The following is a 26,855-nucleotide window of genomic DNA, read 5'->3' as shown; positions in this document are numbered from 1 at the left end:
TGTGCTGTATAATAACAACCTGTGATGGCATGAAGAGTAAATTGGGAGGATTTACAATGATGACTTGCCTATTTAAGTCATACAAGTGTAAAAAGAAAATAATCTCTGTTAATAATTATGCTTAAAGTGGACGACCTATGATCTTTTTAAACTACATTTAAAACACTTCCTTGTGTTCTAGATCAGTGGTCCCCAAGCATCAGTCCGGTGGCTGGTACCAATCCGTGACACATTTGCTACCGGGTCTCATAGACACATTAGATCATTTATAAACGACCACATTTTCACCAAGTAAACTTTTGCCTGTCCCACTAGAATAAGCTTGTTCATAGTTGTAAAATAAAACTCCTGAAGTCGCCATGTGTTACATTTGTCTGTGCAAATAATGCCTACATTAAACCACCCCCTGGTGCAAAGAAATTGTGGACCCCTGGATAATATGTATCGGATATGCGTGGTGGGAATTTTGCGTACAAGTCATGTGTTTTATGAGAGTGCATTGTCCCCTTTGAAATAAACTAATCTAATCTAATTTTGTTCAAAAATTGCATTCACAACCCTCTCTCTCCAAAAGTATTATAATTTGGCTTTTGAAAGTATGCACTGTTAAGTATATATCTTGAAGACAAACAGTACTGCTATTTTTTTCATTCACATTCAAAAATAAAGATTCTTAAACATAATATTTACTCGATTACAACATTAGGATCACTGGCCTGCTCAGAACGGTACAGACCCGCCTCAAAAAAGCTGCTTTTATGAGCATTTATGTTATTGCATTCAGCATGTCTGTGTTATTATGCACATGCCACGGTTATATGAAAATAATACTTTATCTTACCTTTTTTGTGTTTCTTCAAACCAAGTCGTAATGTCCAAAATCCCAATGACGCCGCTTTACCTGTCGGAGTTAAGCTGCCAGTCCAAATTTGTAGTGGCCCAAATTTCATAGACAAAAAAACACGGAAGTATGTACTTTATATACATTTCATAGACATACTGTGAAGCAGGTGGGAGGGCATGAAACGAGAAGGAATGTATGGAAGTTCTGGCGGCATCAATCTGGGCTGGTCGACTCAGCAGAGGAAGAGGCTTGCAGAGACAATATGTCCAAGAATGACTACATAATTACGTCAATCTGTGACCTCACTAATTTCACACTGTTAGAAAAATACTCAGAAGACACACCTTTGTAATTTGCCGGTATTTCTTTCTTGAATTTCATTGTGTTTTTCCCCTTCTTTCACAAAGTGCTGGCACCCACGACTTTCTTTGGCCCCAGGGTGGCTCATTTTGCAGTCACAGTCAATTAAAAAAATCTGAGACTGAGTGCCTGATTTACTAAAAGTTTGCCTGTACTAAAACACGTGCAAACTTGATAGCACACACACAGCTGATCTACTTAACATGTGCAAAGGGGATTGTGTCTGTTAAGTGAGCAGAATAAGGTGTGTATTCCATTTTGCATCTCTGTCTGCAAAATATATGCTGATCATCAAAACGCCCACAATACTGGGAGCACATGATGCAAATATAATTATTTTATCAACATTCATCACCGTTTTGGGAGCACTATATTGGGTTTTATTTAGCATGTGTGGAAATTACCTCGAAAGGGACAAGCGGTAGAAAATGGATGGATGGATGGATGGAAATGACGTGCTGTCTGACACAGACGCACATGGCTCTGAGAAAAGATGTACTAAAGCTGCAAATACAGACGATAGACAGAGAATCCTCCATCTACGTGTACGTTTCAACATTTTTGACAGTCAGAAATAAAAAAAATAGTAGGCATATCGTCTATTCAAGAATTTCCTTTTTTAATTGTATTGCTGTTGAGGACATAAGAGACTGATTAAAATGAATTACATTTTGGTGTCTTCTGGCGTTATTTTTTTTTAATGTTGTTCGGTTTTTTTTAAGTTAGGAAATATTTTACTATAATATATCTTCTACATAAAAATACGTCTTTCAGTATGCATTTTCTTGCGTTCGAGTCATTTTAGTCGCACAAATACGCTGGTGATGCGATCCACAGCCTCAGTGTCAGTGCGAATAGGTTTCTGTTGTCTAGACTTCAATTCAGAAAAAGTGTTACAGATTATAAATGTGTGCTGCTGGTTCAACACATCACACACAGGTAGGAGCATGCTAACATGAATTAGGTCTGCACCACTTTTCAATTGCACATGCAGTGTTAGTAGATCACACGCAACACGCCACTATTTTATTGTTTGCATAAGCTGTCTAGCGTGCAATATATGGATCTTAGTAAATCAGGCCCTTAGTCACCAGATGAGTCAACAAACTGCACAATGATTCCAGAAACTGGACCAGTTTGTTACACGCATTTTAAACCAGGGCAATTTTTTTTACGAAGAATTTTCGTCAGAAACAGAATCCAATGAAAGCGGGCTGTGCTAAAAGTGAGGTACCACTGTATACCTAAGCAAATGAATACACATAGACGGAAAATATTCCATAAGTAGATATGCAAGGAGTAATACTTTTACTGTCTACATGGGCACCATTAGGTAATATTTTTTTACCCCAGGTAGATTTGTTTTGCAGTGAAACGAGATGAAGTAAGAAATAAACAAAAGTGTTGACACAAAACAAACCTTGAAGAATAAAATACAAATTTGGCATCACAGTAACAGACAATTAAAGACAGTAAGATAGAACTACCATAAAATAATCAATGAATATGTGCAAATGTAATCAAAGCCAAAGTCATTTTTATTGTCAATGTATTTGACATACAGGAAAAATAAAAAAAAAGCATTTCTCTCTGAATCATGGTGTAAGCTTACTGTAACATGGATTTGTTTAAGCTATATGCAAAATATAAAGAAAAAGAAAAATACAGACATACAAAAATTACAGGATAATGTAAAAAATGTGCTTTTTGAAAGAATATGCACATTTTGAATAGAGAAAAGCAACCACAAACTGTGCAACAACAACAAATGTGCATAGACTTGGATTTTGCACAATTATAAGAAAGCATTCGTATTAACACTAATGAATACATAAAATAAAATACATATAAGCCATTCAGTAGGGGCAGAGAGAGACAGTGAGATAGGGAGGACTGCTCTAGGATGAGGGGTGAGGTTCAGCATCCAAAGCTGAGGAGGGGGCCAGTGGGAGGAAAGTGGGGCGGAGGGTTCAGCTTCCTGACAGCTAAATGGATAAAACTGTTTGTTAGTCTGGTGGAGCTGGTTCAGAGGCTCCGGTACCGTCTCCCAGACGGCAGGAAGCTGAAGAGTCTGTGTTGTGGATGGTTGGGGTCACCACAATGCTGGATGATGTGCGGGTGAGGCGGGTGTTGTAGATGTCCAGAGGGGAAGGGGAGTATGATGCCGGTTATTTTTCCTGCTGTGTTCGCTATGCTTTGCAGGGTCTTGCCCTTGTGGGTGATGCAATTACCATAACACATAGTGATGCAGCTAGTCAGAATGCTCTCGATGGTGCTCCTAGAGCTGGGCTCTTGCCTTCTTCAGCTTTAGGAGGAAGTAGAGTCGCTGCTGTACTTTCTTGGCCAGTGATTAGGGATGGGAGTTGCTATGATTTTTCCAGTTCCGCTTCTATTTTTGATTTTGCTTGATGATTTGGTTCTTTATCGGTCCGTTATCGATTCTTATATGAAAAAAAGAGAACAAAGAGAACAGAAAGGTGAAAAGGTGAACGTAACTAGACACTGTTAGGATAACAGAGTATTTTGCTTATTTTGTGTTTCTTATGCTTCACTCAGTGTTTTAGTCTTAGTATTTTATCTGTTTTAATGAATACGCTTTTATTGTTTTAAATATTGGTTTGTACAATAGCACTTTTAGTTTTTATTTAAATGAAAAGTAAATAACAAATACAATCCATAATATGTATTATTTCTGGCGTGCGTGTCCTACTTTGTTCAGTGTTTCTTGAACGCACCGCAAAAAACACCTCCGTCTGTTTTCCGCCCAGTCTAGAACGATCACTCTGCTTAGGAGATCACAGCTTGTGGGTTCAATGTTCGCAATTTAATATTCTAGTTGCTCAAACAGTAGTGTGTTTATATAAAAGTTTAGATTGGGGGATGTCCTTTCTTCACAGGAAAAGCTATTAATGTATCTTGTTTTTATGTTAGTTTTTAGGCTAGCCAGCTAGCGCCAGTCAGTCTGTGAGTTTGTCAAAGTGCTGTTGTCAATTTCGGTTTATCAGTCATTTCCATTAAAACGGTTACACAAACTGTTTATCGCTGTTACAATAAATACCATTTATCGTTACATCCTTAGATCCGATATTGATATTGGATATTTGTTCGTTATCAGCAAAAAAATGGTTTATCGCTTTGAATATAAAATATCCGATATAAGGTCTGATACAAACAGGCCTGCAGCAAGTGCAAAGTCTCCAAGACAAAAGCGTATGAGAAAGTATGTAGTAACAAATGTGTCTGGATCATTCAATTTCCTGTGTCATGAGCTTAAAGGCCTACTGAAATGAAATTTTCTTATTTAAACGGGGATAGCAGATCCATTCTATGTGTCATACTTGATCATTTCGCGATATTGCCATATTTTTGCTGAAAGGATTTAGTAGAGAACATTGATGATAAAGTTCGCAACTTTTGGTCGCTGATAAAAAAGCCTTGCCTGTACTGGAAGTAGCGTGACGTCACAGGTTGTGGAGCTCCTCACATCTGCACATTGTTTTCAATCATGGACGCCAGCAGCGTGAGCGATTCGGACAGAGAAAGCGACGATTACCCCATTAATTTGAGCGAGGATGAGGAAAGTGAGAGTGAAGGATTAGAGGGCAGTGGAAGCGATTCAGATAGGGAAGATGCTGTGAGAGGCGGGTGGGACCTGATATTCAGCTGGGAATGACTAAAACAGTAAATAAAACAGTAAATAAACACAAAACATATATATACTCTATTAGCCACAACACAACCAGGCTTATATTTAATATGCCACAAATTAATCCGCATAACAAACACCTCCCCCCTCCCGTCCATATAACCCACCAATACAACTCAAACACCCGCACAACACACTCAATCCCACAGCCCAAAGTACCGTTCACCTCCGTAAAGTTCATACAGCACATATATTTCCCCAAAGTTACGTACGTGACATGCACATAGCGGCACGCACGGACGGGCAAGCGATCAAATGTTTGGAAGCCAAAGCTACGTACTCACGGTAGCGCGTCTGCTATCCAACTCAAAGTCCTCCTGGTTGTGTTGCTGTAGCCAGCCGCTAATACACTGATCCCACCTACAGCTTTCTTCTTTGCTGTCTTCATTGTCCATTAAACAAATTGCAAAAGATTCACCAACACAGATGTCCAGAATACTGTGGAATTTTGCCATGAAAACAGACGACTTAATAGCTGGCCACAATGCTGTCCCAATATGTCCGCTACAATCCGTGACGTCACACGCAAACGTCATCATACCGAGACGTTTTCAGCAGAATATTTCGCGGGAAATTTAAAATTGCACTTTACTAATCTAACCCGGCCGTATTGGCATGTGTTGCAATGTTAATATTTCATCATTGATATATAAACTATCAGACTGCGTGGTCGGTAGTAGTGGGTTTCAGTAGGCCTTTAATTTAATGAATTATTGTGACCACTAAGTGTAGCCAGTAAATAAATTAACATTCCACTTCAAAAACATAAATCTGTCTTAAGGTTAGTATTTCAAACTTCCTTTGTTCGCTAAGTATTTTTATTTGATCAAGCCTTTTCTAACATTTCACACTACACTAAAATAAATGATGTACTTTAATGCCATAGCTTTAGTGTCTTTTATACTTACTACCATTGTTGATTGATATCGTATCGGATTACTATTGGCCAATAATCAAAGCTCCAATATTGGTAACGATAAGGAAGTTAAAAAAAATTAAAGGACATCATTTTGATATTTGTAAACTACTTGAAAGAAATATAGGGGAGTGATATATGGTCAGGGAATTAAGTCCTACTTTCAAATCCAACGGTTTGGAGATACCTGATTTCAAAATGCAATGTGATTAATACACTTTGATAAGCTCACATAACAAATTGGATGAACATATCTCATCAATTGCTTCTGTAAGCTTTTTTAAATTGTTAATAGACTTTGTGGATATTGTGTATTATGTAAAGGAGCCAATCATTTGAAGAAGTTCTGCAATATTTCTATGTAGCAAGTAAACATGTTTTTTTCAATCACAGCCTAGTTTAGTTTGGGTTGAAGATTAAAACAATTGGCTTCTGTGTCATCATTTGAAATATACAGTAATTTAATTGTCTTGACAAAATTGTATAAACTAATTGCATTCCCATTTCCAGTGTTTCCCACACATTCATTTATTTGTGGCGGCCCGCCACGAAAGAATTACGTCCGCCACAAATAAAAATTAAAAAAAAAAAAAATAAAAATATATATATATATATATATTTTTTTTTTTAATATTTTTTTTTGTTGTCCTGTCCAGCTTCTCAGGCAAATCATATAGTTGATGTAGATGCCCATATAGGCTGTTCAGATTTACTTTACAAAAGAGAAGTGTAGGATGCTTCTCTTGTTGCCTGATTTGTATTTGACCACTACTGTTTTCTGTTTATTTGTTACTGACTGTGGCAGGACAACTCTGCCTCTGTTTCACTTTATGTTGCTGGTAAATAATATGGTTGTAGTAGTAGGCTAAAGTTAAATTATTTAGTATGCACTAATTAAAGGGGCAGAGCTTTAAGAGACATTTTAGCTTTTACATTTTATAAGATATATTTTTTGTAACAACCACAATTAATAAATATATTTCACTGAATATGTATACTGAATATTTTAAATATGTACATAAAGTGTTGTAATTATGTTGTAAAATGGATGGATGGATTGATGGAAGGACGTTTAAAACAAAACTGTTATTATTAATTAGTAAGTATACATTTTTTGAGCCTTTTAGAGAAAATCATATCATTGTAGTAAATTATGCAAATTACTCGATGATGTCATGGTGACCACGCCCATAGCCACGCCCCCACCGCCACAGGTATCTTGGCAGTTTATGGGAAACACTGATTTCATACTCATGACTTCATTATAATTTGATTTAGACTGCTTGTGAGAGATTTGAGTGAAAAGAGCAGGCCACATATTAAAATATTTATGAAAGAAGTTTGCAAAAATCAAATGAAAAGTTGGAAAATAGCATAATGTCTGGGGTATACAGTGCACCTGTTTACACCAGCCATTTTTTGGACTATTTTTATTTTGTATATATTTTGGCCGCACACTTCCCTCCATTATCTGCAAGTGTACACATTGAAACATTAAATATTTACACAGGCATTTTTGTTCATTTACAATTGCAACACGGCATAAAGTAGCATACTGGGTAGCGCTGTCTTCGTCCTTTTTCCTCTCCCGCCTGCGATCCGGCCTTTCATGATGGTGGATTTTCCGTTACGTGCAGCAGTTTTTTTCTTATTCAATCTTTTCCACCTTTGTAGTTCGTCGTGTGCATTTTGTTGACGTGTGGGCGAAAAGTGACTGGTAAGATGTGTGCACATTTACGGCTAAGTTGTATTTAGCAGTGGGAAAAGACTGAGAATGGCGTTACTGGTGTTCCTAATATAATGGCCTGGTCAGCAGGAAAACACGCAAGGAAATAAAAGTCAATTGTGTGCGTGTGTGTGTGTGTGTGTGTGTGTGTGTGTGTGTGTGTGTGTGTGTGTGCGCGCGTGCGCATGTGTGTGTGTGAATGTACTGCCGCTTTTCATGGACGGACGTGCTCTTTCACACCGTAGAAATCCATAAATTTGCCGCAACATTATAAAGCGCAGAGTTCAAAGCGTTGGAAAAAAGTAGTGGCTTATAGACCGGAAATTATGATGGTGTTTTGTGCGTCTTGTTGTATCCCGTTGTTCTGACAAATCTTTTCACCCCCCACTGAGCATGGATCTATTTATTGCAGTCGTAATACATGCCTCCGCAAGCCATTGCATCATAAGGATTTGTCATAGCCCAATATAAATAAAGTATACGACCCGGACCTTAATGTGCCCTTGCTATTGATCGTTTTACACAGGCGGAGAAAAAAATTAAAAGGAAGAAAATAGCCGACAGGCTGTAGATCAACTCCCATAAGACTTTGTATTTGTTGTTTGCACCACAGGCGTGTCCATTAAAGCATTGACTTGATTTCATTTACCCTTTTAGTGCTCTGTTGCAAGCTGCGACACATGCCTCTGATTAAGCCAAAGTTCTCCCTTCAGTGAAAGTTAACTTGCACCATATTGTTCCTTTTTTCATTTAGATGATACATTGATGTTTGATGGCTTCTGCTATGGAGATTAAACTGGCTTTGCTTTTGGAAGTCTCCCTGTGTTCATCAGCAGACAAGTCACCTGTGACAGATGGTGACGCTTGGCACGTCAGCCGTGATGCATGAGGTTGTTATGTCAAGATCAAGATCATATTGATGTTATAGCAATGATTTCACAGTGGACTCAACTTTTGAACACCTTGAGGGTCGTAACATTTAGAATAAATATGACACAGTATATTATTTAAAGGCCTACTGAAATGATTTTTTAAAATTTAAACGGGGATAGCAGATCCATTCTATGTGTCATACTTGATCATTTCGCGATATTGCCATATTTTTGCTGAAAGGATTTAGTAGAGAACATCGACGATAAAGTTGCAACTTTTGGTCGCTGATAAAAAAAAGCCTTGCCTGTACCGGAAGTAGCGTGACGTCAACAGTTGAAAGGCTCTTCACATTTCCCCATTGTTTTCAATGCAGCTAGAGTGATTCGGACCGAGAAAGCGACGATTACCCCAATAATTTGAGCGAGGATGAAAGATTTGTGGATGAGGAACGTTAGAGTGAAGGACTAGAGTGCAGTGCAAGACAAATCATTTTTTGCTCTGACCGTAACTTAGGTACACGCTGGCTCATTGGATTCCACACTCTCTCTTTTTTCTATTGTGGATCACGGATTTGTATTTTAAACCACCTCGGATACTATATCCTCTTGAAAATGACAGTCGAGAACGCGAAATGGACATTCACAGTGACTTTTAGCTCCACGACAATACATCGGCGAAACACTTTAGCTACGGAGCTAACGTGATAGCATCGGGCTTAACTGCATATAGAAACAAAATAAATAAACCCCTGACTGGAAGGATAGATAGAAAATCAACAATACTATTAAACCATGGATCTGTAAATACACGGTTAATACTTTCCAGCCTGGCAAAGGTTAACAATGCTGTTGCTAACGACGCCATTGAAGCTAACTTAGCAACCGGACCTCACAGAGCTATGCTAAAAACATTAGCTATCCACCTACGCCAGCCAGCCCTCATCTGCTCATCAACACCCGTGCTCACCTGCGTTCCAGCGATCGACGGTGCGACGAAGGACTTCACCCGATCACAGATGCGGTCGGTGGCCCGGAGACGGAGGAAGTTAAGGTGAGTTCGGCGGCTGGCGCGTCTGGTATCCATCTCTCAGTCCTCCTGGTTGTGTTGCTGTAGTCCGCCGCTAATACACCGATCCCACCTACAACTTTCTTCTTTGCAGTCTTCATTGTTCATTAAACAAATTGCAAAAGATTCACCAACACAGATGTCCAGAATACTGTGGAATTCTGAGATGAAATCAGAGTTTTTTGTATAGGTTTCAATGTGTCCGCATACTTCCCGTTTCAACGATTGACGTCACGCACATACGTCATCATACATAGACATTTTCAACCGGAAGTTTAGCGGGAAATTTAATCCATCCATCCATTTCCTGCCGCTTATTCCCTTTGGGGTCGCGGGGGGCGCTGGAGCATTATCTCAGCTACAATCGGGCGGAAGGCGGCGTACACCCTGGACAAGTCGCCACCTCATTGCAGGGCCAACACAGAGAGACAGACAACGTTCACACTCACAATCACATACTAGGGCCAATTTAGTGTTGCCAATCAACCTATCCCCAGGTGCATGTCTTTGGAGGTGGGAGGAAGCCGGAGTACCCGGAGGGAACCCACGCAGTCACGGGGAGAACATGCAAACTCCACACAGAAAGATCCCGAGCCCGGGATTGAACCCAGGACTACTCAAGACCTTCGTATTTTGAGGCACCGTGCTGCTGGGAAAATTTAAAATTGCACTTTATTTATTTATTTATTTATTTTGTATTTTTGATTTTTTTATTTATTTGTTTTTGTCCTGTCCAGCTTCTCAGGCAAATCATATAGTAGATGTAGATGCCTATAGGCTGTTCAGATTTACTTTACAAAAGAGAAGTGTAGGATACTTCTCTTGTTGCCTTATTTGTATTTGCCTTTATTAAATGTATTTATATTATCATTTGGTGCAGCCGGGCCGGAGCAGGAGGGGATAGAAAGAGAAAAAAAGGAAGACCGAGGGGGGAATTGTGGGGACAAGAGGGGGATTAGACACAGAGACAAAAACAACAACAGCAAACACAACAACAACAACAATAGAGCAACATCAGCAAATACGACATGTACAAATATGATGGTAAAAGTAATAGCAAATAAGCAGTTAGCGAAAAACAAAAAATAATACAGAAATGACAATGAGCATTATTATACTAAAAATGGAGCAATACGAATACCAATAGAAATAGTGCTATTGATAATGAAAAATACCAATACTTTACCTTTATTATCAACAATACAGTTGTTCAAATGCAACAATACATATACGTAATGATAACTTGAGATATGAAAGAATGCAGAAAAATGGAGGGGAAGAAAGAGAAGCAACCTACATTAACCTTGTAGATTGTTATAGTATCAATAGGTTAAGCTTTGTCAGTGTGCCATGTGTTATACCCAGTTCACCCTAGGACAACAACATTAATATATGTTTGATGAAACGTGATTATGTGCATGAGTGTATGTGTGCATATGTTCCTGTATATGTACAGTATGTGTATATGTGTGTTTGTATAGTGCATGTATATGAACAGTATGTGTATGTGTGTGTTTGTACAGTGAATGTATATGTACAGTATGTGTATGTGTGTGTTTGTACAGTGAGTGTATATGTACAGTAAGTGTATATGTATGTTTGCACTTTATAAGTTAACCCGGCCGTATTGGCATGTGTTGCAATGTTAAGATTTCATCATTGATATATAAACTATCAGACTGCGTGGTCGGTAGTAGTGGGTTTCAGTAGGCCTTTAACATGTGGTGCTAGCATATTGCCAGAGGGTTCAGTATACTTTACCAGTCCCAAATTCAGCAGGGAACCAATTAGGGGCTGATCTACTAAGATCCAAATACCAGGCGCTAAACATTGTGTGCAAACAATAAAATAGCATGTACTATTAAGCCCTGTCTACATTAAGCCATATAACTCATTAAACAAATAATGATTTAGCCTAAGCCCCGTTTCGGCCACACTAAACCATCGTTTAAGGTTCCCCTCCTTGGATAATTGTTTACACCGGTAAGTGCGCCGTCTAGTTCTTGAATCTCCGGCTCTTAACTTTGTAGGGACTCATTGATCGTTTACAAACTGAGTTCGGGGAGGAAGTGATGCCAGAAAGACCGCACCCCACACAGGAAGTTCCATCAGAAAGAACGCGCCACGGCCAGATTCATAACAACCCGTTTCGTAACTCGGCGGCAATCATTAGAAAGATGGAGGTGAGTCATCCAGACATGCCTGTGTTTCTCCTCCTTCTACATAGTTGGTGTGTTGCTTGTGATCTACTAACACTGCGTGTGCAATTGTACAGTGGTGCAGACCGCCTTATTTAAATTAGGTTTTTGATTGTACTACACAGGGCTTTCACCACGGAGACACTCGATCATTTACTGCACATCCATGTTGTATTGTGGCATTTTGTAATTTTTGAAACATGCAGCAGATATGTACTACTTTTTATGGGCATTGTAGAAGCAGTCCTGCAGTGCATCTACTTTGATGTCACTTTTTTCGTCTTCAGTGTGCTCTTGGCACTGACTGCGAATGTGAAGAAGTATATGCAAGGAAATGCATATTGTAATATGTTTTTCTTTTACATAGGAATGTAAAAAAAAAAGTATTTTATATGTCTTTCATATAAAAGACATATAACGTCTTTTATATGAAAAAACGGATGTCATTAAAAAAATAATTCATTAATTGAATTTGTTTTATCGGCCCCTAAAGTCACCCACCAGCTATATATAACATTATAAAATGATATTGCTGAATATACAACATGTCTAAAATATTTACTTTTGACTGTCCATATATCTTGACAAGCACACGTAGGACCAAGCTCCTTTCTCAGGGCGGTGTTTGTCAATTTGCACATATTTTTCAGACACAAAATAGTTTGATAAATCAAACTGTGTGTGCAGAATAATTATAGTTGTATCTTCTCCTCCTAGTATTGGGGTAGTTCTAATGATCAGCAAATATTCTGCGTATTCATGAAGACAAACATGCTAAATTAATTTGCACTTCTTATTCTGTTGACTAACCAGATGCAATCCTCTGTGCACACAGGTGTTGTCCCGATACTAATATTTTGGTACTTTTTGGTACTTTTCTAAATAAAGGGGACGACAAAAAATTTCATTATAGGCTTTATTTTAACAAACAATCTTATGGTACATTAAACATAAGTTTCTTATTGCAAGTTTGTCCTTAAATAAAATAGTTAAAAAACAATACAACTTGTCTTTTAGTAGTAAGTAAACAAACATAGCCTCCTAATTAAGCTGCTGACATATGCTGTAACATATTGTGTCATTTATCATTATATTATTTTGTCCAAATTATTAAGGACAAGTGGTAGGAAATGAATTTGTTATCTACTTGTTCATTTACTGTTAATATCTGGTTACTAATACCGGTACTTTTTAGAGGCGATATAGTACAGAATATGATTCATTAGTATCGCGGTACTATACTAATACCGGTATACCATACATCCCTAGTGCACACGTTAGTAAACCAGCTGTGTTTGTGCTATTACGTTTGCACATGTTTTAATGCACGCAAACCTTTAGTAGAGCAAGCCCAAAGTTTTCACATTTTACTTGTGGTGGTTTTTTGGTCAGTACAGTTGTGAAGCAGCATTATTTACACCCTTTTATGTTATTAAACTTGTTTAGGTAGTGTTAAGATATGAAATATCAGTAATAATATACCCATCCATCCATGTTCTATACGACCTTCCCTCATTAGGGTGACGTGTAAGATGCAGATGATTCGGGGTACACCCTGGATTGTTCTCCAGCCTATCGCAGGGCACAAATAGACAGACAACAATATACACTCACATTCAATGTGGGAGGAATTCACAGTATCCAAAGAAAACTCGCATGCAAATTCCACACATAGATACCCAAACAGAGATTTCAACCTTTGATCTCCTAACAGTGCAGCCATCTTGCTAACCACTAGTTCACCGTGCATCTCAGTTAAAATAGCCTCTAAATTTTGTACAGTATGTATGTTAAAATTATACTTCTGGCCACAGTTTGACAACTGAACAGATGATTTAAATTGTAGTTGATTACTACAGAAAAATAGTATTGCAATCATAATCAATTCAAATTAGAGTTGTCCGATAATATCGGCCTGCCGATATTATTCAAAAATCATAAAGAGATTATGTTCCAAATTCCAAGCTGCTGTTTTGAGGCATGTTAAAAAAATAATGCACTTTGTGACTTCAATAATAAATATGGCAGTGCCATGTTGGCACTTTTTTCCATAACTTGAGTTTATTTATTTTGGAAAACCTTGTTACATTGTTTAATGCATCCAGCGGGGCATCACAACAGAATTAGGCATAATAATGTGTTAATTCCACGACTGTATATATCGGTATCGGTTGATATCGGAATCGGTAATTAAGAGTTGGATATCGGATATCGGCAAAACTGTATTCATTCTATAATGCTGAATCTATACTACTGCAGTATTGTAAATCCATGCTATTCACCAAGCTGCTATTTGCAAATAAACGCAAGTAACTGAGACACTCCATTTTTGACTCTAATAGAGCTTGGACTAAGATGCTGCATCGAGGTGCCACTATATGCTACCCCGGCTGGCTCATCCCCCTCCAAACCTTACTGCTCGCTTGATGTTGATGATTTCCTCCAGAGTCAACATTTTCAATAAAAGTGACTATTCTGAATATTAGATGATTGCGCTCCAATAACCCTGTCCGTCTCTCAATTTATTTGTTCGCTCGCGACAAAAGAAGCTAAAAAGTAAAGAAGCAATCCAGGTTTAAGGCCGGAATGTGCTTCACACACTTATTAAATGTATTTTAAATATTACAATTATAGGTTTTCACCACTAAAGATGGATAATGGAAAATGATCAATTGAACAAATCAAGTCAAGAGTTTTAGCGTGGTTGTCAGGCTAGCACTACAACCACGCTTCCGTCTGCTGTGGCGCCACGTCTATATCCTTCTAAAGCGGCGATACTGTGCTCTGCAGGCCACTCAGTTATCCCGTATAGTTGTAAGAGAAGGCATTTCTCCAACACCACGTCTACATCATCCATATTGCTCGCCCTTTGTCATTTCAGTACGAACTTATGATCATACTATATATTAACTTGTGCTTATCTTTGCTACACGTTTTGAGGTCAGATTGTAACAAAGTTGACACTAAAAGCTGGGGGTGTCCTGATGAGATCGGATGTCGGTCCGATATCCGCAGAAAAAAACAAATATCGTATGATATTTGAATGTGAATCCTGTAACAAACATTATTAAACTAACGACATAATGACATTAAAGGGGAACTGTACTTTTCGGGGAATTTTGCTTATCGTTCACAATCATTATAAAAGACAAAACAATGAAAGTATTATTTTTTTATGCATTCTAACTCGAAAATAAACGTAAATAAAAGTCAGCTTACAATGGTACCAATGGGAGGTCCGCCCATAAAACCCAATAAAAAAAACATCCAAAAACGGCCAACAATACTCCATTTACATTTTGCGACTTGATTATAAACACAGTATTAGTGATATTGTTATTATAAGCAATAACACAGACAAACTATTTATAGCAGTGCCATGCTCACTAGTTTGTTGTGGCTACGTTGACCTCATCGGCTCGTGAGCTGCTTTCTCACATCGGAGCTTGTGGAAGTTTATTCTAGATCATAAATAATGCCTCTCACCTTAAAAGTAGAAGGATGAGGACATAATTCGACAAGTTGGTACACTTCGACAGCCAATTTAGATCCCGGGAATGCCTTTGGCAATTTCCCTAGGTTCAGGACACGATGACGTTACGGTGGTAAGTCTACTGCACTCTGACCAGATTAGCAGATCTGTCATACTGTACGGGAAATACGCAAACATGAGAAAGAGATGTGCTGTTTATCATTAACAATTTCATATGTAAGACGAGAAGGTGTATGTTTTTCATTGTTTTATGAATTCTAAATCGTAAATTAAAAAAAGTCAGCTAAAAATGGAAACAACAAGGGCGCCTCTATTCTTCCCACAAAGCCCTTTACTAATCATCAAAAAACCGGCAACAATACTCTATTTACATCTTGTGACCTGAATATTAACCAAGTATTAGCAATATTATGATTACGTTGAGGACCTACGTCTACCGGTGCATTGTCTTGACATACTAGACGGCCTGTCCTGCTGCTGGTGGTTCATCGCTTCTAAACTGGTTCAAGGTAATTCTAGATTGTAAACATACCTTTCACCTGGATAGTAGAAGGTTGTAGCAATAAACCGAGAAGTTGGTCAACTTTGAAATACAACTTTGACCCAGAGATGGCGAGAAAGGCCCAAAGAGACGCTGGTTGCAGCACCTTTTGTTCTTTTTAACCCTAAATGGGAAAAATGTAACATACCATCAATCGGCATCCCAGTGAGAACAGACATTGTACAGTAAAATTGTTTTATGGTTTGTATATATCAGGAGTCACCAACGCGGTGCCCGCGGGCACCAGGTCGCCCGTAAGGACCAGATGAGTCGCCCGCTGGCCTGTTCTAAAAATAGCTCAAATAGCAGCACTTACCAGTGAGCTGCCTCTATTTTTTAAATTGTATTTATTTACTAGTGTGACAGTCCTAACTGTCGTGCGGGTTCTCAGGACCATCCAGGGAAGACATTGTCGTGAGACGGTTTAGACGTCTTTATTATTTCAATCACAGAGTCTTTTGCGTGCTTTTCAGCAGCTGCCTTTTTTCTCACGTGAGCACAGGAATGGTTTCCTCCCGTCCGCCGTCTGCTTTTCAGCAGCACGTCGCCGTCGTTTGCGTGGCAGCAGAGGATGGTTTCCTCCCGTCCGCCGTCTTTCTCCGTCTCCTTTCTTGATGTTCACGTCTCTCGCCCTTTTATACGGTCCGAGAGGGTGATTGCACTGTCCACAGCTGCGCGCTCCACGCACCTTGTGCTGATGGCGGCGTCGCTCCCAGCGCACCCCGCCTTGCCGCTCGCTCGTCCACGCCTCCTCGCCGCCATCTTGGAACGGGCGCCGTCGGTCCGCCGGCCCCGCCTCCCCACAACTAGCAAGCTGGTCTCGCTTTGCTCGACATTTTTAATTCTAAGAGAGACAAAACTCAAATAGAATTTGAAAATCCAAGAAAATATTTTAAAGACTTGGTCTTCACCTGTTTAAATACATTCATTTATTTTTTTACTTTGCTTCTTATAACTTTCAGAAAGACAGTTTTAGAGAAAAAATACAACCTTAAAAATGATTTTAGGATTTTTAAACACATATACCTTTTTACCTTTTAAATTCCTTCCTCTTCTTTCCTGACAATTTAAATCAATGTTCAAGTAAATTTATTTTTTAAAGAATAATAAATAAATTGTAATTTAATTCTTCATTTTAGCTTCTGTTTTTTCAACAAAGAATATTTGTGAAATATTTCTTCAAACTTATTATGATTAAAATTCAAAAAAAATATTCTGGCAAATCTAGAAAATCTGTAGAATCAAATTAAAATCTTATTTCAAAGTCTTTTGAATTTCTTTTAAAATTTTTGTTCTGGAAAATCTAGAAGACATAATGATTTGTCTTTGTTAGAAATATAGCTTGGTCCAATTTGTTATATATTCTAACAAAGTGCAGATTGGATTTTAACCTATTTAAAACATGTCATCAAAATTCTAAAATTAATCTTAATCAGGAAAAATTACTAATGATGTTCCATAAATTATTTCTATTTTTATTTTTTTATTTTACATGAGTTATTATTTGTACAAACATGGTGCAAAGTAATTCATGATTTGTTAAAAAATTTTTAGTGGCTCGCTAGTTAAAATGGGATATTGTGATTTCACAAGACTGTCTTAGAAGTGATCATTTGAAAATGTTCAATTTGAAAAATGTGCACTTAGAGAAAATATAAAAATAAAGTGTTGCATATTGATATTTATCTGTTTCTATATATATTTAATGTGAGAAATCATTAAGATGATCAGTGTTTCCACAATGATAAATATAATTAATTATTAATAATAACATAGAGTTAAAGGTAAATTGAGCAAATTTGCTATTTCTGGCAATTTATTTAAGTGTGTATCAAACTGGTAGCCCTTCGCATTAATCAGTACCCAAGAAGTAGCTCTTGGTTTCAAAAAGGTTGGTGACCCCTGGTATATATTGTTCAGCACTTAGCAATGCTGCTGCTTGATGCTTATGTGTTTCAGTAAAGCTTAATCTGTTTAGCATGCAGTTTCTAAAACTTGTTGCTTATCGTCTTTATAGTCAGGCTAAATATAAGATTATTGATCATCATTTGTTCCAAAGTAATCGTTGTTGTCTCTCACAAAGTATGTTGTGAGTAGGGCTGGGCGATATGGGTCTAAAAAGTATATCTCGATATATTTTTACTTAAACTCGATATTCAATATATACAGTCGCGATCAAAACATAATGTCACGGCTGTCTTGAGTTTCCAATACTTTCTACCACTCTTATTTTTTTGTGATAGAGTGATTGGAGCACATACTTGTTGGTCACAAAAAACATTCATGAAGTTTGGTTCTTTTATGAATGTATTATGGGTCTACTGAAAATGTGACCAAATCTGCTGGGTCAAAAGTATACATACAGCAATGTTAATATTTGGTTACATGTCCCCTGGAAAGTTTCACTGCAATAAGGCGCTTTTGGTAGCCATCCACAAGCTCCTGGCAAGCTTCTGGTTAAATTTTTGACCACTCCTCTTGACAAAATTGGTGCAGTTCAGCTAAATGTGTTGGTTTTCTGACATGGACTTGTTTCTTCGGCATTGTCCACATGTTTAAGTCAGGACTTTGGGAAGGCCATTCTAAAACCTTCATTCTAGCCTGATTTAGCCATTCCTTTACCACTTTTGACGTGTGTTTGGGGTCATTGTCCCGTTGAAACACCCAACTGCGCCCAAAACCCAACCTCCGGGCTGATGATTTTAGGTTGTCCTGAAGAATTTGGAGGTAATCCTCCTTTTTCATTGTCCCATTTATATAATTTTGATAATTTTTGTTTACTTGCAAACTTAGTGTGTTGGTGTTGTAAATCAGAAATATATGATAACCGGTCTAGTTCAGGCAGCACGGTGAAACAGGGGTTAGTGCATGTGCCTCACAATACGAAGGTCCTAAGTAGTCCTGAGTTCAATCCCGGGCTCGGGATCTTTCTGTGTGGAGTTTGCATGTTTTCCCCGTGACTGCGTGGGTTGCCTCCGAGTTCCCCCGGCTTCCTCCCACCTCCAAAAACATGCACCTGGAGATAGTTTGATTGGCAACACTAAATTGGCCCTAGTGTGTGAATGTGAGTGTGAATGTTGTCTGTCTATCTCTGTTGGCCCTGTGATGAGGTGGCGACTTGTCCAGGGTGTACCCTGCCTTCAGCCCGAATGCAGCTGAGATAGGCTCCAGCACCCCCCACAACCCCAAATGAGACAAGCGGTAGAAAATGGATTGATGGACGGTATAGTTTAGAGGCAACTTGTTTTCATACCAGTACTTTACCTTAAAGGGGTTATATTGTAATAAAACACTTACTTTTGGTCTAAATCACATGTAATAGTAGTGCTTTGGTAGGAATTTTTATCTCAAATTTACAGACATATGCCAACAGGCAAGAAGAGTGGGATTTGCATATTATGACCCATTTAATGAATTGTTTTTGCCACAAAAAAAAACAAAAAAAAAAAACACTACTCGACTTCTACTTAGAGAGAGGATAAGTCCCTTCCAGTTGGTTAGTAATAAATAGGTAAGTGTTTTTCATACCTATCATTATCCTCTGTTTGAGTGACTTCATTTTATCGGCTCTATAATTTATAGTCAAAGTATCAAATCGGAAATCAAATTTGGATCGGCTCTAAGGCCAAAGGTTTGGGACATCCCTAATTGTTACAATGCATGCTATATTCTTATACTGTACATGTTATGCTTTACAATCAAGTGTTCATAAATTATTATCCACTGAAGTTGATTGACATGTGTTTTCTGCAATTAAAAAATAACTAGATGGTACATCTGAGAATGTGCAGGGATCCACTATATGATATGTATTGGTCTAATGATAATGATTACTCTCACATTGCTACATCTTTATCCAAACATAAACAAGCTTCTAAAGTGTCCACTCCTATAAATCCTAGTGAGGCACTTTCTTATTTCTTCATTGGTCCTGCTGGTTGATGGAATAAAGATATATGTGACTTTCTCATGGGGCTCAAATCAATCTGTATTTGGGTGTATTACTCATTACTCACAGTGCAGTTCTGTCATACCACTTGTGTACCCCCACTCCTGATTCCCCATATATAACCTCACCCACATTAATAGCATACATGAGGGTGAAATTTAAGATATGTCAAACAATCAAAGTAGATGGACTGGTTAAAAAGTGCCGAGAGGATGTTTGTGTCCTGTTTGTTTCTTGCTTGACATTTTAGAGTATAAGGATTTAGTGACTGAGTTCTTTATTTGTTTTTGTCCTCTGACTCGCGTATGTGTGTCAGTGTCGGCCCGCATACGTATTGCTCGGCACCCCTGGACCCGCCGTGTAGCCACCGTTCATCACTGTCATGGGCGGAGACGCCATCACTGACCTGTGGAGGGTCAGCCAATGTCACCCCAAGCCTTGCGACCTTTTACCATTGCCCTTTGACTCGTACCCTCGTCCCCGCCCAGTGACTCTTCACAGCCACTAAATCTGATTTATGATATGATTGCATCTCGCTTATGCGTTTAATTCAAGTATGTCTCCCGTTGTGAAAATGTGACACTATCTTGTCAAAATGAATCTATTTAAAAAAAAAGATGTATCTGTGTGTATTAGTAACAGATTAGATGGGGCTGTCATCATCTCTCAATGTCAGCAACCCAATTATGACATTATGTCAAAGCAATATAGAGATACTTTTTTTCTTCTGTTTGCAGTCGATTGATTGCAGTCGGTAATCATATTAACTCAAGTTACAGTATGCTAGAAACTACAATTCACTGTAATGGTAAAGAAGAAAATCCATATATTATTTGTATGTTTATCATGAATGTTTGTGCTCGCTCACTGTGATCGTGTGGGTGTGTGGGTGTTTGTGTGTGTGTGTGTGTGTGTGTGTGTGTGTTATGTGTTCATAAGCAAGCGATGAAGCAGAGGGACGATCAGTCATACGTAGAGCAAATGGGGCAATCTGGGGCCAGGTGTCAGGGAAGTGATTGATTTTAATGTTGTGATTGTAGTTAATGGCTCTTTAAATTAAATCGAGATTAAACGTCTCTGGCTGCAGTCAGTGCTTGTATGGGCACTGAGCACGACCCCCCCCCCCTCCCGCCCAACATCACTTTTCGTCTTGTCCCTCCTCATCCTCGCCACTCTCACACTTTCTTTGCTAAACTTTACCTGAACAGCTCTCAGAGCTCAGTGCAAATGGATATTTCCCTAACGTCCAAATTATTTTTGAAAATGCGTATATGTGTGTGTACATATATATATATATATATATATATATATATATATATATATATATATATATATATATATATATATATATATATATATATATATACGTATTAAATGACTTGTCCAGATATATATTTTGTTTTCAAGTGCAAGGTCAATCATTCATTTGCACCCAATTCCATTTACTGCTTTTAACGTCACAATATTTGGACAGCAAGTCATAATTGGGCCCATACATCCTCTTGAAGGCAGTATGGATGAGTTCAAGTATGCTAATGTAATTCAATTTGATACAGTTAATCTTGCACTAATGCAGATTGAAGGATGTGAGGCGCAATCAAGTACTTCTTAGCCCTTTAATGTGCATCTGAGCTCCCCCCCCACCCCCCACCCCACCCCCGTCCGTAAACGAAATTAGTCAATTTGTGATTATGTGACCTGGCCCATAATTAGTTTATTCATCACTACAATTAACTCCCCATTAGGAGTATCAGAGAGAGTTGCACAGAGAAAGGGAAGCTGCAGAAAAACAACTTATTTATCCATTGAAGAACAAGAACACTCACAGCATCAGTTTGTCTCTCATTTAATATCCTGCATTGTGGTGAATTATGTGCTTTTTGAGAAAGAGCTTTAGACTTGTGATTGCATAATTAACTCAAGACTGGAGGGATCTAATCAAGGAGTTGTTTTATGTCAGATGACCACACATCTCACTTTTTCCATCACTCTGCCTTTTGTTTCCCTCCCCAAAAAAACATTATTTTGCTTTGTAATTAATGAGTGCCTCTCAAACGACTTCAAAAACAAAACAAAAGTGATTTATTGCCCTTTTATATGTTGATCAATCAGGATTATGGCTTCAACTATCGTTTATTTTTGTAATAGAATAATCTATTAATTAGTTTGTTCGATTAAACAACTGTTGTGTATAAAACACACTGTAACCTCAATGTGTATATGGAAAATAGGTGAAATAAACAATATTTTTTTTTTGCCTGCCATAATCTTCATTTTTTTCCTAATAAATGCACATCATCAACATTGAACTTGTACTTTTAACATGTGTGCATTAACAAAAAAAGTTTAAATTAATTATTTTTTTTAAATCTCTGCTGTTTTCCGCCACACGGATCACGGCACCCAAAGGTTTTCTGCCCTGGGCTAGAACCGTCTCTGAAGCAACAGAATACAAATCGAACCTTTTTCCTAATGGAAATCATTTATTTTATCGATTAATTGTTGCAGCCCTAAACACGATTAATTACAATAAATTACTTGCTCGCATAATTTAAATGAATTAGCTAAAACTCCTGATTTTCATTATTATTTAGACACATTATGAAACCTTTTCTAATTAATACGGAAGAAGATAAACATATATAAAAAGTCAAATAACAATAATATGGTTTATTCTGCCAAGGAAAGTAATATTGTTTATTTTATTTCAAAATACAGTAGGAAGTGTACTTGTCACGGTGTATCTGACACATGAAACGTGACAACTTTTTCGCCAGATGCGATAGACTGTTGGATATCTTAAAATGTGCGTTATGGCTATTCCAACTTTGACCACAGCATCAGTTGCTATGTAGAATGGCACTTTCAATCATTTTCAGCAGACTGAATGATTAGCCCCCCTCTTCCTCTCATGCAAGATTCACCCCTTCTCTGCTTTAAAGTTGGTTGAAATATTTCAGTGTGTGTATATAAGTACTTTTTGAGCACATTCAACACTACCATGGTAATAATGATAACAGTGATCAATTTGGTCACAATAACCGTGGTATGAAGTTATCCCTAGAAACCCCTACCGGCTTTTAGGTAACCTTTGCGATTAAAGTAAAGGACCAAGTCTGATTAAAATTAATTGCATGATTAATCCGGTCTGTACATGATTAATGCAATATTTATTCAACCCTCAATAAGTGTTTTCTGTATTTTGGCTATAATTTTTTATACATGATTTTTTTAAAGAGGATTTTTTTCACTCGTAGCGGCTTCGACAACAATCCAAATTCAAACAACCCAACCAACTTAAGCACAAAACAAAATTATCAAAACATGTAATGTGTTTTTTTAAACCCTTTGGAGGCCTTTTTGTTTAAATGATGTCACAGTTTTCAATTAGTATACATTGGCATAACATGAGTTTTTTTTTTTTTTTTTATTTAAACCTGAGACATTATCTGATCAAAATCCCTTCAAAAGAATCAACATTTGAAAACACATTACATATTTAATATTCGTTAATACATTTGAGTAAAAAAAAAAAAAACATTGCAAAATGTTTTTACACCCTTCAAAAACATAAGGATTTGTATGTCCTTTTTGGCTTTGAAGATCGTTAAAATTAATGGTCACCAGGGGGTTAATACACGTTAACTTTGACAGCCTTAACATATAACCAATATGATCACACCAAAATCGCAAAATATTAATTTATTTTTTAAAGCGTGACAACAAAAGCATAATATTCGCAGTACAGCAATCTGACTTGAAGATGTGGTATAAAAAAAAAAAATCCTTAAGTATCAGTGGCGGGCCGTGCATTTCACATCCAGGCCTTCAGTGGTGTCCAACTTAGTCCGACGTCAATAGATACCTCTCATAATATCATCATTTATGTCACAGAATAGAAATTGAAAGAGTAAATGAAACCACATTTTCTAGGTATAATGATTGATGATAAAATTAACTGGAAATCTCATGTAAAAAATATACAACAAAGGGGGCAAGAAACAGCTCGCTAGTGTTACCATATCTGAGTTATTGTGCAGAAATATGGGGAAATAACTACAAAAGTACACTTCATTCATTAACTGTGTTACAAAAAAGATCAGTTAGAATAATACATAATGTTGGATACAGAGAACATACAAACCCTTTATTCTTTTATTTGAAAATACTGAAATTCCACGACATAGTGAATTTGTAAACAGCTAAAATTATGCACAAAGCTAACTAAAACCTGCTACCCAAGAATATACAACAATTCTTCTCAACAAAAGAGGATAAATATAACTTTAGAGAACAATGTAATTTAAAACATTTGTATGCACGTACACCACTTAAGACCTTCAGTATATCAGTATGTGGAATTAAATTATGGAATGGATTAAGCAAAAAAATCTTAACAATGTACTAATATGATCTAATTCAAGAAACTCTTCATATTTAAAATGTTTACAAAGTACAAAGACGAAGAACCATGATAAACATTCTGAATTTATTCTGTGCATCCATCATTATTTTCTAGATAATCTCATTTATCTCACCATATGAAATATAACTTACTTCACTAATTATTATTTATTTATTTATTTTTAATGGTATTACTTATGGAGTGTATTGTGAATAAATTAAGAACAGGAAATTAACAAAAGTGTTAGCAACTGCTATGTAAAGGAAAAGGGGGTAGGATTAAATAAACTCTGCTTCTTCCTACTTCTTTTCGAACATGTTGAATAGATAAACTGGAAATTCTCAAACATGACCACGGCTGGAGAAATACTATGCAGAAACACACTCGCACACTACTGGGCTTTAAAACACCTCAATAGTGTACAAAAAGGGCTATTTTTCGGCACATTTAAAATTCCATGAACTCGCATCAGCAAATAAAACATATCTCGACGTGGTACTGTCAAAATTTAAATAATTGTACAAACCTAAACCGACCTCGTCTCACTATATCTACTGTATTTTCCGGACTATAAGGCACCTTAAAATCATTTTTTTCCCCTCAAAACTCGACTGTGCGCCTAATGTACGGAGTAATTCTGGTTTTGCTCACTGACCTCGAAGCAATTTTATTTGGTACACTGTGTAATGATAAGTGTGACCAGTAGATGGCAGTAAACATAAAAGATACATGGTATGAGGTATGATGACAATATCATTCAAGTAAACAACACCAACATTTTATATGTTCCATTGAAAATATAGAATCTATCAAAATGTTTTAGTACGACTTTGGTAAGCTACGAAGCTTACCAGCTGCTTGATGGATTGTCGGCGTATTAAACATACAAGTATTATTAAGGTGTGTGTGTATAAAGTAAGACATTATCTGGCGTTTTGTTTCTCAATATTATGCAAAAGAAACTTTTCTTACCTTCTAGTACCTGCTGATCTGTATTTGGGATCTTCATAAGTCCTGAAAAATTGTGTGCGTCCGTGTCAACGATGTAGTCGATAAGCTTCTTCTTTTTCTCTATCTTCTTTTTAAGGGACATTCATCCTCCGCTGTTGCCATTTCTAATATAAAGTAGTGTAAAGTTCTTACTTATATCTGTCAGTAAACTCGCCATGAAAGCGCTAAAAAATACCTGTGTAGTGAGTTTATATTATTCACCCAAAGAACTTTAGTTATTAGAGTTCTGGTCGGACGGTTTTTCACGGGACACATTTCCGGCCTTGTTGTTGTTTCCGGATAAGGAGATGCTCCTCTGTTATTGATTTAAGTAAAGTCTGAATGTCATTAAAACAGTTAGCTCCATCTTTTAACACTTCTTCCACTCCCCCGTCCTTGCACGCTACACTGCTACAACAAAGATGACGGTGAGAAGACGCTGTCGAAAGTGAACCACGTAAATAAGACCGCCCACAAAACGGCGCATCCGGAAGCGACTGTCAGAAAGCGGCTTGAAGATGATCTGTAAAACATCATCTATGCAACATTTTGACAAAAGAACCAGCATCACATGTTATGTAGACCACAAGGAAGTGTTTTACATTTAGAAAAAATAAATAATAATATGACTCCTTTAATGCGCACTATAATCTGGTGTGCCTTTTATATGAAAAAAGATCGAAAATAGATCATTCATAGGCAGTGCGCCTTATAATCCGGTGCGCCCTGTGGTCCGGAAAATACGGTAGCTTCTCTTGAAATGGACTTGCAAGTATATATCTGCAACCTTATTAACATTTTGCTCTCCTCCGGCCACTGTGTGTTAAAAAAGAGAGTATATATCAGATTTCCCTGCTACAAAAGTGTGGCTCCTGTGCGGCTCTGTTGATTTGCTTAGCACTGCCTGCTCTCACAACTTGTGATTGGATACTCACTTGTGGGGTCACAAGTGAGTATCCAATCACAGGAGGCGTACATGTCACGTGGCAACTTAGGTCACCTTCTGTCAACAACTCATGATCTGATTGGCTATCGCAACTGTGTACTAACTGTATGTACACTTTGCACAAACCTCGGCATTATTGATTCAGAAGGCCTCGAGCAGATTTCATACAGCGCTGAAAAAAGGCTAGCTGTATTCTGATAAAAGCTCTGATGTAAAATCAGCCACACTGCAGCCAAATATGACATGAAGATAATGTGATAAATACTTTTATTTATTTAGGGAAACTAAATTAAAATATAAAATTAACTTTTATCAATTTATGATCATGATTTATGTTAGGCCAGCAGAAAGGCCTTTTTGGCCCTGACGGCCCACCACTGTTTTTTTGAGTGTTTTTTTTTGTCCTGTCCAGCTACTCAGGCAAATCATATTGTTGATGGAGATGCCCAATGACTGATGCTGTACAAATGTACTGTACAAAAGAGAAGTGTGGGATACTTCTCTTGTTATTTAGGGAAAGTAAATTAAAATATAAAATTAAGTTTTATCAATTTATGATCATGATTTATGTTAGGCCAGCAGATAAGGCCTTGTTGGCCCTGACGGCCCACCACTGTTAAGTACTCTTCAAGACTAGTTTTTTAATGTAAAATATTCCACCACTGTTAAGTACTCTTCCAGACTAGTATTTGAATGTAAAATATTCCAAATGATAGCAGGTGAATTGGTGCAAAAGATCAAATCAATAATATACAGTACGTTTACAAGTTTTGCTTAATTGAAATGACAAGGTTTTGTAGTCTATATGTGCTGTTTGGAATTCAGCATGTCATTTCGAGAAAG

General features: G+C 37.5%; 1 protein-coding gene across 2 annotated transcripts in view; it reads left to right on the top strand.

Annotated features, from left to right (window-relative positions):
- Positions 1 to 26,855, top strand: part of LOC133657447 (inositol polyphosphate-5-phosphatase A-like) — a 441,346-nt gene that overhangs the window by 226,477 nt on the left and 188,014 nt on the right. The window lies entirely within an intron of this gene.

The sequence above is a fragment of the Entelurus aequoreus genome, linkage group LG09 (assembly GCF_033978785.1).
Source record: "Entelurus aequoreus isolate RoL-2023_Sb linkage group LG09, RoL_Eaeq_v1.1, whole genome shotgun sequence".
NCBI lineage: Eukaryota > Metazoa > Chordata > Actinopteri > Syngnathiformes > Syngnathidae > Entelurus > Entelurus aequoreus.
The sequence above is the reverse complement of the archived record's forward strand: the minus strand, read 5'-3'. Positions and strand labels throughout refer to the sequence as shown.